Raw genomic sequence first — 14,050 nt, 5'->3', positions numbered from 1 at the left:
ATTTATAAAATGGCTCAGACTGACTACACTGTTGTTGATCCTGAATACTAGAAGGAATATTCAAGCAATTACCGCAGCTTATGCTAACCTTAATACTCTTCTAAGTTGCTGACAAAACAGCGCGCAGTGGATACATACCTAAAACATATAAACCTAAATATCCTATTTTGTGACTGACCACAAGGCATTTAGTTAACCTAAGCTTAAGGCGTCAATGTTTGCTCTATTTTTTGCTATGAAGACATTAGTAAACGTCTTTTTATACATTTCCCGTTACATTATCTCTCGTTTTCTCTGACTTTTTGCACTCTCAAAGCATCTCAGACAATAAAAAAGAAGTTAACTTGAATGCATGCGTGTTATGGCGCGTCGATTGTGTTTCGTTTTTTACGAGCTCAAATCTATTTAGTTATTTATATGGCTGTTTTAGTGCTTAATACACGTGTGCCGCGCTTAATTGACAGCAATGCTTGTTTTTATTGTAGTTTTTTTATGTACAAAAGTGCAAGTAGATATGTGGCTTAAGGCAAGAGGAAGCATACATCCGAAAGTATGTAAAAAAGTCTTGGAAGTCCTTCGATTTTTTGGAAATTAGCAACACATTTTTGATAAATTTTAATTGTCACGTTCGAAAATTCTTGATAATTGAGTTATTTATTTTTAAAACTTCAATTTATTAATAAATTATATTTAATTAGTGGTCCTTAATAAGCAATCTTAATTCAGTAAGAGACATTTTTACTAAAAAATTTCTAATTAAATTGTGAGATCTTATATGTCATTGGATATCATATTTCGAGTTCCTTTGAACATTCTCAGATATATTTTTTAACTTCCTAATAATGACATTTCTATTTTTCATACTCTCTGCTGATAATATTGAGTATAAGTACAAAATGAAGTAGCCTTTTAAGCGCTTAATGCACATCATAAATCATATGAACAACTTGTTTTACACTAATAACAAAAATCACCAACTGCCACTTAATCACTTTCCAATTAGTTATTGCAGCAATTCATGCCACTTGACACTAACATGCTCAAAGTTTTAATTTGTGCAGCTGTCAGTTGTTGTAATTGATATTAATACCAGAGAGGCAGAGAGAGAAATATAGAAATGCGAAAAATAAATAAAAGTTTAAACGCGCATTTTTCAAAACAATAAAAGTCCGACTTGAAAAGCAGCACAGCATAATGGCCAATAATACAGTTATACGTTAAATAATAAATTAGTTAATGCGCATTTGAGATTTCAGTGAAAGCTATAAAAATATGTGTTTCACGAATTAGCTGTTTATTGTTGTTGCAAATATGCGCTTTTTAGTTGAGTTTCCCCTGCGAATGAGTTTGTGCGCCTGCAAGTAGACTACACTTATTATATCTACCGCCAAACTTTCCTTGCAGCTGCAGACAGCACAATTTTCGAGTCTGGTTATAAAGAGATTATTGCTTATTGTTGTTTGTAGGTTGAGTGTAGATATGAGTGCAGCCGGTGGCATCCGGTGAATTGCTGAGAGCACTGAAAAGTTATGATTATGAACTGGGAACTACTTTTTAACTGTTAAAATAGTTTCTTTTGTAGTAATATAAAAACAAAAACGGTCTAAGGTGGTGGCGATAAAATGTATTCAAATATCCAGTTTCACTTCGGATTCCTACTGAAAGAGGAAGACACTTTTATTGTAAAATTTGAATTACTATATAAAGTCAATGGAAGAAAATACTGCCTATACTATACTTAGAAAATGAGTTGCAATGCACAAAAAAAGATGGTTGAAATACATTTTTTGATTCTAAAAGTACCCATAACTCTTTACACGCGTCTCAAATAGTGCATAAATCAATAAATGCAACAAGTTGTTGAGCACTAAAAGTTTATTTATCACCATCTATTGCCATTTAGAAGCAACGAATAAATAACGAAACACAGGAGGAAGCGAATATAGCATAAATATGTATGTACCAATAAAAATAAAAAGAAATCGGTTCACAACCACGCCTACTTCCCATATAACTCAATTTTGAAATCCATCTGATTCGTTCACTTAATAATATATACATTATGTACCCATGAACCCATGGCGGAATAAAACTTTATAGAAGTGCTGTATTAGAGCTGCGGCATCACTTGTGGAAAAATTGTCGAAATCGGACTATAACTTTTCAAGGCCCCGGATATCGAACATATATGATGATTTTAGTAATTCTATTGTACTTTATGTCGAATATAGGGGTTGAATCGTATTTTTTTAAATAAAATTTCATCAATAAATTGCGAGAGTGTAAAATGTTCGCATCCGAACTTAGGCCTTTCCTTACTTGTTATATTTTTATTTTTAAAATATAAGCAGCAAATATTTAGGAATTTTGAACTAATAAAATTTGAACCTTGGCTCTCTTTGAGACTTTGTTTTTATGAAATATATATTTTATTTATTTTTTATTTATACTTTAAAATATATCTATATCTATATATATAAATATAAATGTATATATATTTTTTGTTTTGTACATTTAAATAATCGCTCGTCCAAGTTTTCGCCTATTATTTCATGCCATAAATTATGCATTAATTATGCAAACTACAAATAACCATTTAATATGCGTCTAACCATAATAAAAATGTTTATTAATTGGCCTAAACCGAAAACAAATACTATACGCGTTTTTAGGGGCTTAGTATAACATATTTTTCTTTTTTATTATTTGTTTTTGCTCTTGTTGTGGCGGCTAACAAAGTACGCCAGTTTCAATATTTTGTTTTTGAGATTTTTTTTATTGAGTTTGAGTGGGATTGTGTTAAGAAATACCTATAACTATGTCATTTAATAATATAATTTTTATATGTAAAGAAGGAATGAGTGAAGTATTATTTGGTTGGCGTGTATACAAGCTGTCAATAGAAATGGTTCTGTGCTGTAAATATTATTTTTTCTGCTTAGAAATTTCAGAGCTTAGTTGTAATACCTTTTTATTGGATTATAATATCATTAACTCTTCATCAAATTGTCTACAACTTCAACTTTCGTATTCAATCTATGTAACTCTTCCACATAAAAATAGTAAAAATCTTAAGGTTACGTATACGCACCGCCTCAATATACTTGATCAGAACTAAAGGAAGTTCGCGCTTTATTAACTTGGTAAAATTCTAATCGTATTGATTGAAAATAATATATAAAGAGCATTTATCTAAATTTAATAAACATTTTAACGTGAACATATTTATATGAAAATAATTTTACTCACAATAAATCAACACAAATCGGGCAGGATTGAATTTGACTGAAATGAAAAAAAATTATATTAAAATAAACTTTATTTATATTACATGTGTAAACAAGTCGATAATAATTTAGTTTAAACAAAATAAATAAAATTTTATTTGACTGCACACGTTGTTCAACTGTCAGTTTTCATCAACATGTGAACAGCTGACAATGAAAATAACGCCTGAAAGGCAGAATAATGAGTAGACAATTGAATATCAAAATAATATATTATTAATAGAAACTGAAATATGTAATATAATAATAATATAGAAAATTCTAAAGTCATATACAAATCAACTGGCATGACGTCTAAGGTGTAAATATTATTTATAATAACTGACATGGAAAACTGTCAAAAATTGGAAATTTTGTTTGATAAAATAATATGAAATTGCTTTAAATCAATAAAATTTAAAATTTATAGTTTTTGTCTTTCATATATTTTGATAATATGTTTATGAAATATGAATTATTTTCTTTAAAAATATATTTGGTCTTTGTTGGTCTGGCAATAGTAACAATTGCTACCGACTTGGACGTAAAAAAAATATATATTTTTTTGGAAATTGGAATTCTTATGCTTGGTAACAGCTTTCATTCACTAATTCTCTTGGCACTTCAGTGATTTTAAAGCATTTCAAATTTAAATGCAAATTTTTTTTAACATTTTATAAATAAATCTCCTTGTCCTATATTTGTTGAGACTATACTAGTCGGTCGCTATCTTTACTTGTCAGTCAAAAACACGCACTTGCAGACTTACTTAACGTAAAAATTTTAAAAATTGCAAAGCAAAACAACAAAAAATTAATTTGTAAAGAGAAATTAAGTAATGAGCGCTTTCAGCGACCTGTTGTCTGAGATACAAAAATAAATATATATATTAAATATGTACTATATATGTATATACTCATATAACTAAAAACAGATAGTTCTCGACATTTTTCTGTCACATTTTGCCATTTCACAAAAAAAAAATTATTGTGATTTTTTAATTTTTTTGCTGCGCTAATTTGCCTTGACGTCTGCTGCGATAACAACATGCGAATAACAAGTCGCGAAAATGTGTTGTCACAAAAAGCTATAAGCTAACAAAAAAACATAAAATAAAATAATATAAAATAAGCGAAAAAATTATGAATAACAAAAAACGGACATTAAATGCCGAAAAAATATGAACGAAATATATTTAATGAAAAATCCACAGAAAAATTGTATGATTGAATAACAAAAGCACCGAAATTTCATTGATTACTCACAGCGAAAATATTTCAAATGTGCTTGGGAATTTTTTTTTTACAATATTTGTGAAAAATTAAAATAAAAAATTAAAAAAAATATGGGAAAAAATGGCGTTAAAAAAGTACGCCCACATATTTCGAATAAGTGGCAGCATTAGTGCATATATCTCAATCAAGGCAAATGAGCATGGTTTATTGAAAATTGCTCATAAATGTGTGTGCGCGTGGAAATCCCAAGTCATAATCATTTATCATTTCATATAAGTATTTATGTGAATATCTACATATATACATACATGTGTTTTATTTTTTCTAAAATTTCTGTTTTTGATATAATTTCGATTTTTGTTAGCATAAAAAATTCAAAATAATTAATTAAACAAAAATTAATGTCACTTCCCCTTTAAGAACTTGCTACACTCAAAACTTCACCCTTTATCTGAATAAAATCTTCTCTTGAGATACATTTTTTGTAGTCTAACCATTTTTTCTATACTTTTTTTCTTATACTTTTTCTGCTACTTTACATATTTTTGTACCACTGCGCTCCGGCGCATTTCTTTTCCTTTTAAATTCATTCTTTCCTTCATTTTTATTTGCCATAAAAATATGTAAACAAATGTTGCCCCTCGCTGAGCACTCAGTAAATAAAATGCTTGAGAGCTTTAGCGCATTTTCGGGCATCGTTGAGTGGGTAAATGGTGCTGTATTTTAATATTCATAAGTAAGTCGAACACTTCAGTCGCATATTTGCATGCCTTTTACTACACAATTGAGAGTTTATTATGTTGACATATGCAGCAACTGATTTTTTGGTGCTTTATTAGCTGTAGCTGGCGACTGGAGGCGGAAGAAATGTGTGTGCCATTAAAAGTTGTTTTAGTAGATATCTTAAAATTTCAGCATTTGCTCGTATTAAATAAATAGTTATGTATTATATATTTTAATAATTTTTAATATGTGGTAACCCTGTCTATCATATAGCCGTATCTACCTTTTGTTATATCTAAACTAACATTTTTTAATCCTCTTCGGTTAAACTCCACATAATCTCCAATTTTTACAATAATAAAAATATTTCTATTATAATTATGGTGGCAACCCTATCGATAATTTCTTTCATTTAAAATTTTATTTTACTTAAAATCTTTCCTCATTCTTTATGCTGTATTAAACTAAGTACAGTAAATTAAGGGGGGTAAGGTTTGTTTCGTCGCTGGAAAATCGATTCAAAGTTTTGTACACTCAGCGCCGGTAGCTGGAGGTACCGTTATTCAACCTGCTGTAACTTCGTTAGTTTTTCTCCGAATGACCTAAAACTTTAACACAATATTCTTGAGATGTTGATGGTTCAGAAAAAAAATTAAAAAAAAAAAATTAAAAAAATGAAAAAAGTTGTCAAACGTGCCTTAACAATTGAACTAGTTCCTTAACAATACTATTCGAGCAACTTTTATGCTACATTTAACCATTTACTTATGGAAACACACAAATAAATGCATGTGATAGAAGATAATTTGCTAATTTGGGTGCATTATGAATGTGGAAGACTTTATCAAGTATATTAACAAAAGGGGGACTAACGATAGAACAACAACAAGAAACAGAGAGAGAAAAACAAAAAAAAACATAAAAAGTTTGTGAACTTTCTCCAAGTAAAAGTGAAAGGAAAATTGAATGGCAATTAGGGTGAAAGGCAGCAAGTAAATGACTCTATATGTGTAGTCTAAATGTTGCACTGATATGACTTTAATTTAGTCACTAACAAGAATATTAGTAGCAATTTTTGAAGTGCCCATTAGCGCATGACATAGCAGAGCACAGCCAGACATAGCAGGCATACGCAGAAAGCAAGTGGCGGGAGTCAAAAGGTGTGCCAACGCAGCGCAGTGTGTAAATAACAGAAGTTGAAGGAATTGTGACAAAAGTTACACAAGAATTACACAAACAAAGCCAAAGTGGAAGGGTGATTTCAAAAGAAAACTGAGTTTATGAAGTAAGACAAGTTTCGTCCGCCAAACGGTAGACAAATCCCGCTGAAGGCCAGTACCTGGAAAACTAGAATATCATGAAAAAGGGTGCACAAAGTGACAGTGAAAGAGAAATTAAAATGTACGAAATTTTTCGCTAACAATGATGAGCTTATTTTAAGCTGGCTGCCGTTAACTAGTAACTAAGAAGTAGGAATTATGCGGTAGCAGGGAGCTCACTGTGTCTGTCAACATGGCTCTTAGCGTTTCAACGGAATTTGTTGTTTATATTTGGTTGATTAAATATGCGAAGAGCTTATGAGATAAATCGAAGAAAGTAGACCGCAAATAAACTTTGGAGAGGGAGGTATTTGCGTAGGCAATATTATTAATTTGATGAGGTGTTAATATTGCGCTATTTTTAGTTGCCGCCAGGTGGATTATAGAAAACTTTAATTCAAGAAGACATTTTTGGAAAAATATGACGAAGGAATATTCTTAGCTTCTTAAGAAAATTACTAGCTTTGGATGCAATATATGTACCTCTCCGATACTAGTACTTAATCGCCGAGAAAACCTCTCAGAATTAACTTGGGGAGGCATCCTGTCTTGCTCATTTTTGCTCATTTTGAGAATTCTCAACGAATCCTTAATATATTGGTGATTATTATATATTTGTGATTCTCGCTTGATTGACTTATCGCATAATATTTTCAAAATAAAATCCACTGTATTATTAGTTAGAAACTCCTCTTAAGATTCATATACTTACATATCTTTTTTAATTTACTCAGTTTAATTTTTTCTGATAGGTGGCAACTCTGTTAATATTTTTATAAATTTAAAATTTTTTAAATGACCTTCAGTTCTCTCTATTACTATTCTTATTATCTTTTGAAAGTTGTTTGTGTGTGTTGTTTTCTTTTTCGATATGTGGCAACTCTATTTCATAATTTATCTTAAATGCATGCTTTATTGAATATTTTCTGTTTAATTTTTATACTCTCGCAACCTGTTGCACAGAGTATTATAGTTTTGTTCACATAACGGTTGTTTGTATCTTCTTCTTCTTCTTAACTGGCGTAGAAACCGCTTACGCGGTTATAGCCGAGTCCACAACAGTGCGCCACGCATCTCTCCTTTTGGCGGTTTGGCGCCAATTGGTAATACCAAGTGAAGACAGGTCCTTCTCCACCTGGTCCTTCCACCGGAGTGGAGGTCTCCCTCTTCCTCGGCTTCCACCAGCGGGTACTGCATCGAAAACTTTCAGAGCTGGGGCACTTTCATCCATTCGAACAACATGACCCAGCCAGCGTAGCCGCTGTTTTTTTATTCGCTGGACTATGTCTATGTCGTCGAACAACACATACAGCTCATCATTCCATCTTCTGCGGTATTCGCCGTTGCCAATGTTTAAGGGACCGTAAATCTTCCGCAAAACCTTTCTCTCGAAAACTCCTAGTGCCGTCTCATCGGATGTTGACACCGTCCACGCTTCTGCACCATAAAGTAGGACGGGAATGATGAGGGACTTGTAGAGTTTAGTTTTTGTTCGTCGAGAGAGGACTTTACTTTTCAATTGCCTACTCAGTCCATAGTAGCACCTGTTGGCAAGAGTGATTCTGCGTTGGATTTCAAGGCTGACATTATTATCGGTGTTAATGTTGGTTCCTAGGTATACGAAATTATCTACAACTTCAAAGTTATGACTGTCAACAGTGACGTGGGAGCCAAGACGCGAATGCGCTGACTGTTTGTTTGATGACAGGAGATATTTCGTCTTGTCCTCGTTCACCACCAGACCCATTCGCTTCGCTTCCTTATCCAGGCGGGAAAAAGCAGAACTAACGGCGCGGGTGTTGTTTCCGATGATATCAATATCATCGGCGAACGCCAGGAGCTGTACACTCTTGTAGAAGATTGTACCATCTCTATTTAGCTCTGCAGCTCTTATAATTTTCTCCAGCATCAAGTTAAAGAAGTCGCACGATAGCGAGTCACCTTGTCTGAAACCTCGTTTGGTATCGAACGGCTCGGAGAGGTCCTTCCCGATCCTGACGGAGCTTTTGGTGTTGCTCAACGTCAACTTACACAGCCGTATTAGTTTTGCGGGGATACCAAATTCAGACATCGCGGCATAAAGGCAGCTCCTTTTCGTGCTGTCGAAAGCAGCTTTAAAGTCGACAAATAGATGGTGTGTGTCGATCCTTTTTTCACGGGTCTTCTCCAAGATTTGGCGCATGGTGAATATCTGGTCAGTTGTTGATTTTCCAGGTCTAAAGCCACACTGATAAGGTCCAATCAGTTTGTTGACGGTGGGCTTTAGTCTTTCACACAGTACGCTCGATAGAACCTTATAAGCGATGTTAAGGAGGCTTATCCCACGATAGTTGGCGCAGATTGTGGGGTCTCCCTTTTTGTGGATTGGGCAGAGTACACTGAGATTCCAATCGTCGGGCATGCTTTCTTCCGACCATATTTCGCAAAGAAGCTGATGCATGCACCTTATCAGCTCTTCGCCGCCGTATTTGAATAGCTCGGCCGGCAATCCATCGGCCCCCGCCGCCTTGTTGTTCTTCAAGCGGGTAATTGCTATTCTAATTTCTTCACGGTCGGGCAATGGAACATCTGTTCCATCGTCGTCGATTGGGGAATCGGGTTCGCCATCTCCTGGTGTTGTACTTTCACTGCCATTCAGCAGGCTGGAGAAGTGTTCCCTCCACAAACACAGTATACTCTGGTCATCAACCACTAGATCACCGCTGGGGGTCCTACAGGAGTGTGCTCCGGTCTTGAAACCTTCAGTTAGTCGCCGGATCTTTTCGTAAAATTTTCGAGCATTACCCCTGTCGGCCAGCTTGTCAAGCTCTTCATACTCACGCATTTCTGCCTCTTTCTTTCTTTTTCTGCAAATGCGTCTCGCTTCCCTCTTCAGCTCTCGGTATCTTTCCCATCCCGCTCGTGTTGCGGTCGATCGCAACATTGCGATGTAGGCAGTCTGTTTTCTCTCCACTGCGAGACGACAATCCTCATCATACCAGCTGTTTTTTTGGCTTTTCCGAAAGCCAATGGTTTCGGTTGCAGCTGTACGTAAGGAGTTTGATATGCCGTCCCACAGCTCCCTTATACCGAGATGCTGATGAGTGCTCTCAGAGAGCAGGAGTGCAAGTCGAGTAGAAAATCGTTCGGCTGTCGGTTGTGATTGCAACTTCTCGATGTCGAACCTTCCTTGTGTTTGTTGACGTGTGCGCTTTTCTACACAGAGGCGGGTGCGTATCTTAGCTGCTACAAGATAGTGGTCCGAGTCGATGTTGGGACCACGAAGCGTACGCACATCAAAAACACTGGAGACATGTCGTCCATCTATCACAACATGATCGATCTGGTTGCGAGTGATTCGATCCGGGGACAGCCAAGTAGCTTGATGGATTTTCTTATGCTGGAATCTAGTGCTACAGATGACCATATTTCGGGCCCCGGCGAAGTCGATGAGCCTCAGACCGTTTGGTGATGTTTCGTCATGGAGGCTGAATTTTCCGACTGTTGTGCCAAAGACACCTTCTTTACCCACCCTAGCGTTGAAATCGCCAAGCACGATTTTGACATCGTGGCGGGGGCAGCGCTCATAGGTACGTTCTAGGCGCTCATAGAAGGTATCTTTGGTCACATCGTCCTTCTCTTCCGTCGGGGCGTGGGCGCAAATCAGCGATATGTTGAAGAACCTCGCTTTGATGCGGATTGTGGCTAGACGTTCATCCACCGGAGTGAATGCCAGGACTCGACGACGGAGTCTCTCTCCCACCACGAATCCCACACCGAATTTGCGCTCCTTTATATGGCCGCTGTAGTAGATGTCACAAGGACCCACCTTCTTCCGTCCTTGTCCCGTCCATCGCATTTCTTGGATTGCGGTGATGTCAGCCTTTACTCTTACGAGGACATCAACCAGCTGGGCAGAGGCACCTTCCCAATTAAGGGTCCGGACATTCCAGGTGCATGCCCTTAAATCATAGTCCTTTATACGTTTGCCGTGGTCGTCATCAAAAGGGGGGTTTCTCATCCGGGGCCTGTGTTTCTTATTCACTGGTTATTCGTTTTTATGTGGTGGGTCCCAAGCCCTACGCACAACCGCATAAGCGGGATTCGCCTTCTCACTTTAGCTCGCTTCCAGACGGATGTCTGTTGGCTACCCAGAGGATACTTGGTCTAAGACCGGAAGTTGTGAGCTGCTTGAGCCACATGTAAAAGAATCGTTCCTGGCCACTCCCAACTGAATGGCAGTCAGAAACTTTCCTCACTTACGTGAACTTCTACATATGACTCCATCCTTGTTGTTGTTTGTATCACCAAGAAATATAAGAGTTATATATGGGGTTATATATATATAAATGATCAGGATGATGAGTGGATTTGAAATCCGGATGTCTGTCCGTCCGTCTGTCCGGCTGTCCGAGCAAGCGATAACTTGAGTAAAAATTAAGATATCTTAATGAAACTTGGAACACATGTTCCTTGGCACCCTGAGGAGGTTGCTTTCGAAAATAGGCAAAATCGGTCCACTGCCACGCCCACAAAATGGCGGAAACCGAAAACCTATACAGTGTCATAACTAAGCCATAAATAAAGCTATGGAAATAAAATTTGGTATGAAGGATCGCACTATGAAGGGGCATATTTGGATGTAATTTTTTTGGGGAAGTGAGCGTGGTCCCGCCCCCAAATAGGTTTTTTGTATATAACTCGCAACCAATAAAGCCATATAAACCAAACTTTCTGCAGTCGTTTATTTTAGCAATTTCCTTATACAGTCCAAAAATGAAAGAAATCGGATAATAATCACGCACACCTCCCATACATAGGTTAGGTTGAAAATGACTAAAAGTGCGTTAATTCACTAACGAAAAACGTCAAAAACACCAAATTTTACATAAGAAATGGCAGAAGGAAGCTGCACTGAGATGGCGTGGCGTCACCCACTTCTGGGTCAAAAACCATATCTCAAGAACTATTCGATGATTTCAATGAAATTCGGTATATAACACTTTCTTGACACCCTGATGACACGGGTGGAATATGGGCGAAATCGGTTCACAACTACGCCTACTTCCCATATAACTCAATTTTGAATTTCATCTTATTACTTCACTTTATATTCTTATTCCTACATTAGGAACCAATAAAGCTAGCGGAATAAAACTTTACACAAATACTGTATTTGAGCTGTGACATCACTTGTGGAAAAATTGTCAAAATCGAACCATGACTTTTCAAGGCCCCTGATATCGAACATGAAGAACTCAGTGCCCCATGGTAACTTTTCACCGAATATATAGGTGAATCTTATATATATATATTTATATATTTTTATGTAATTCATTCCCTCTGAATTTTTTTCTTATAACAGTTTCTCTCTGTACCTGAAATGGTAAAAATCGGGTCATAACTTCCATCAGATCCCATATACCTAATTATAAGTAATATTAAATTAAGTGAGCGTATAGTCTTCGATGCATTGTATCTTGGTGGTGAAAACGAGTGAAATCGGTTTAGGAATTACCTCAGTCCCCATATATTATTTATGATGGTTTTCGTTATTCTATTGAACTTTATGCCGAATATATGGGTCGAATTGTGTTGTCTTTATAAAATTACATCATTAAATTGCGAGAGTATAAAATGTTCGGTTGCAGCCGAATTTAGCCCTTCCTTACTTGTTATATTGGTTTTTGAGTTTTTCGTTTTGTTAGAAAATTGTCATTTCAGTCCACAAGAATATCTAAACGCTTGAGGATGCTCCAAAGAAACTGTAGTATATCTCTACAGGGGGTGTCAACAAACACTTTTTAAACTCCAAATGTACAATTTATAAAAGTGAAAAATATTCGGTGACTTAACTTTCGTGAATAGACACTTCATCATTGAAAGTGGCACTAAAATTGTGAGGGTTGCCATATTAAAAAAAATATATATATTTTTTTGTTTTAATTTTTTTTCACATTTCTATCAATTTTCGAGTCATTACACATGAAAGTTTGTTTAATTCTTTCCTTTGTTCCAAAAACATCAAGTGGAAATGCTGAAAAGGTTGAAGCATTCAATCGGTTTTACTTTCTATGAACAAAAATGACAGGAAATTACAAAAGTTTCGGCTATTCAAGTGCATAAAATGTAAATGCTAACTCTTGGCTTTTATCTACATACATACATACACAAACAGATACTTATAAATATGCATACATTATGTTGGTTTAAATAATCTGACTGATGTAGCAAATGTGACTTCATAACTACTGGGCTGTTAAATGTTGTTGCAACGATGGAACAATGCCTAACAAGCCTAAGTCTAGTATAAAATATGCATATGTAATACTGTAAATTTACATTTATACAAATAACAATACTTGTTGTTCTTGCCGCACAAAAGTTAGTCTGCGTGCCACTTCGCATGCATCAACGTGCCACATTCTCATCATCGCTGTGTGCAACATAAACTTACACCGGAGAGAAAAGCCTCAGTCTCAGCTGGTGTTGGTAAAGTGAATTACGCCACACAATGGCGAGCGTATGAAAATAATGCCGGAACACAATGGAAACACTACGCTTTCTTTTCTGAGTGGAAAAATTTTTGAAAAAAAAAAATCGAAAAAATTCTGCAACAACTTTTGGAAACATTTGCGTGCCTGTGCATACGCTGTGGCACGTACGCTTACACCTAAACATATTCACCACCATAGAAGTGCCGTTATATGAAGTGACTTTGCTGCGTTCGCATGTCGTGCCATCGCATTTGTTTAGGTGCCAAAAAGGGCACAAGGCATGCATGTCTTTTCGGAAAAACATGACATGAAAACTCGCTACAAGCAATAATAAACACTAACAACAACAACAACAAATAATGTGAAGAAGCAACAAACAACAACAACAGCGACAGCAATATACACTTGCAAACTGCAGTCCTTGCCATTGACAATGTCTGTGCGTATGCGCTGCATGCATACTCGTATGTCAGTAAGCGCCAGACTGACGCTGTCATTCGACGACAACAAAAGCAAAGCAGTGCGTGCGTTGGCCAAATATGGCTTTGTTTTGGAAACTGCTTGTAGCTTTTACTGTTGTTGTATACACTGCTGATTTGCATAGTCACTCGTCCGTGCTCTCTCTCTCTCTCTCTCTCTCTGACTGACATAGAAGCATTTTAATCATAATTCAATTAAAATTTTCGAACCAGTCCATTGCAGCGTAGCGTAGCGTTGGCGCATGCGTAACGGTATGCAATTTGCATGGCAGTGTTTTTGTTGTTGCATACATTTGACTTTGCTTCTAATCTAGTTTGCAAGTCTAATTTGCACTTATCACAAGGTAGCTGCGTTGACTTTTGAAATTTTGCATTAATTGAACGTTTTTCGGCAACATTTAACGGTTAATTAATTCAATTTATGCATTTTATATTAGTTGCATGTTGCATGTAGTGTCGCATGTGAAGGCTGCTCTTTGATGTGTAAAATAATTTGCAATGAAGTTTGTTGTAGGTTTACAGGGTGTATATGAGGAAAGTTTTTGGTATTAA

At 36.0% G+C, this 14,050-nt stretch overlaps 2 protein-coding genes across 3 annotated transcripts in view; one reads left to right on the top strand and one right to left on the bottom strand.

Moving 5' to 3' along the window:
- Positions 1-14,050, top strand: part of LOC105218576 (apoptosis-stimulating of p53 protein 2) — a 224,699-nt gene that overhangs the window by 79,471 nt on the left and 131,178 nt on the right. The window lies entirely within an intron of this gene.
- LOC105218657 (GTP-binding protein RAD) overlaps positions 1-14,050 on the bottom strand; it is a 115,313-nt gene that overhangs the window by 91,718 nt on the left and 9,545 nt on the right. For both annotated transcript variants that reach the window (XM_054233759.1, XM_011194381.3), the window contains exon 2: positions 3,250-3,285. The gene's annotated coding sequence lies outside the window, so the exon portion shown is untranslated. The remainder of the gene's footprint in view (positions 1-3,249; positions 3,286-14,050) is intronic.

The sequence above is a fragment of the Zeugodacus cucurbitae genome, chromosome 6, assembly GCF_028554725.1.
Source record: "Zeugodacus cucurbitae isolate PBARC_wt_2022May chromosome 6, idZeuCucr1.2, whole genome shotgun sequence".
NCBI lineage: Eukaryota > Metazoa > Arthropoda > Insecta > Diptera > Tephritidae > Zeugodacus > Zeugodacus cucurbitae.
Note: the sequence above shows the minus strand (reverse complement) of the source record. Positions and strands in the feature narration are given on the sequence as shown.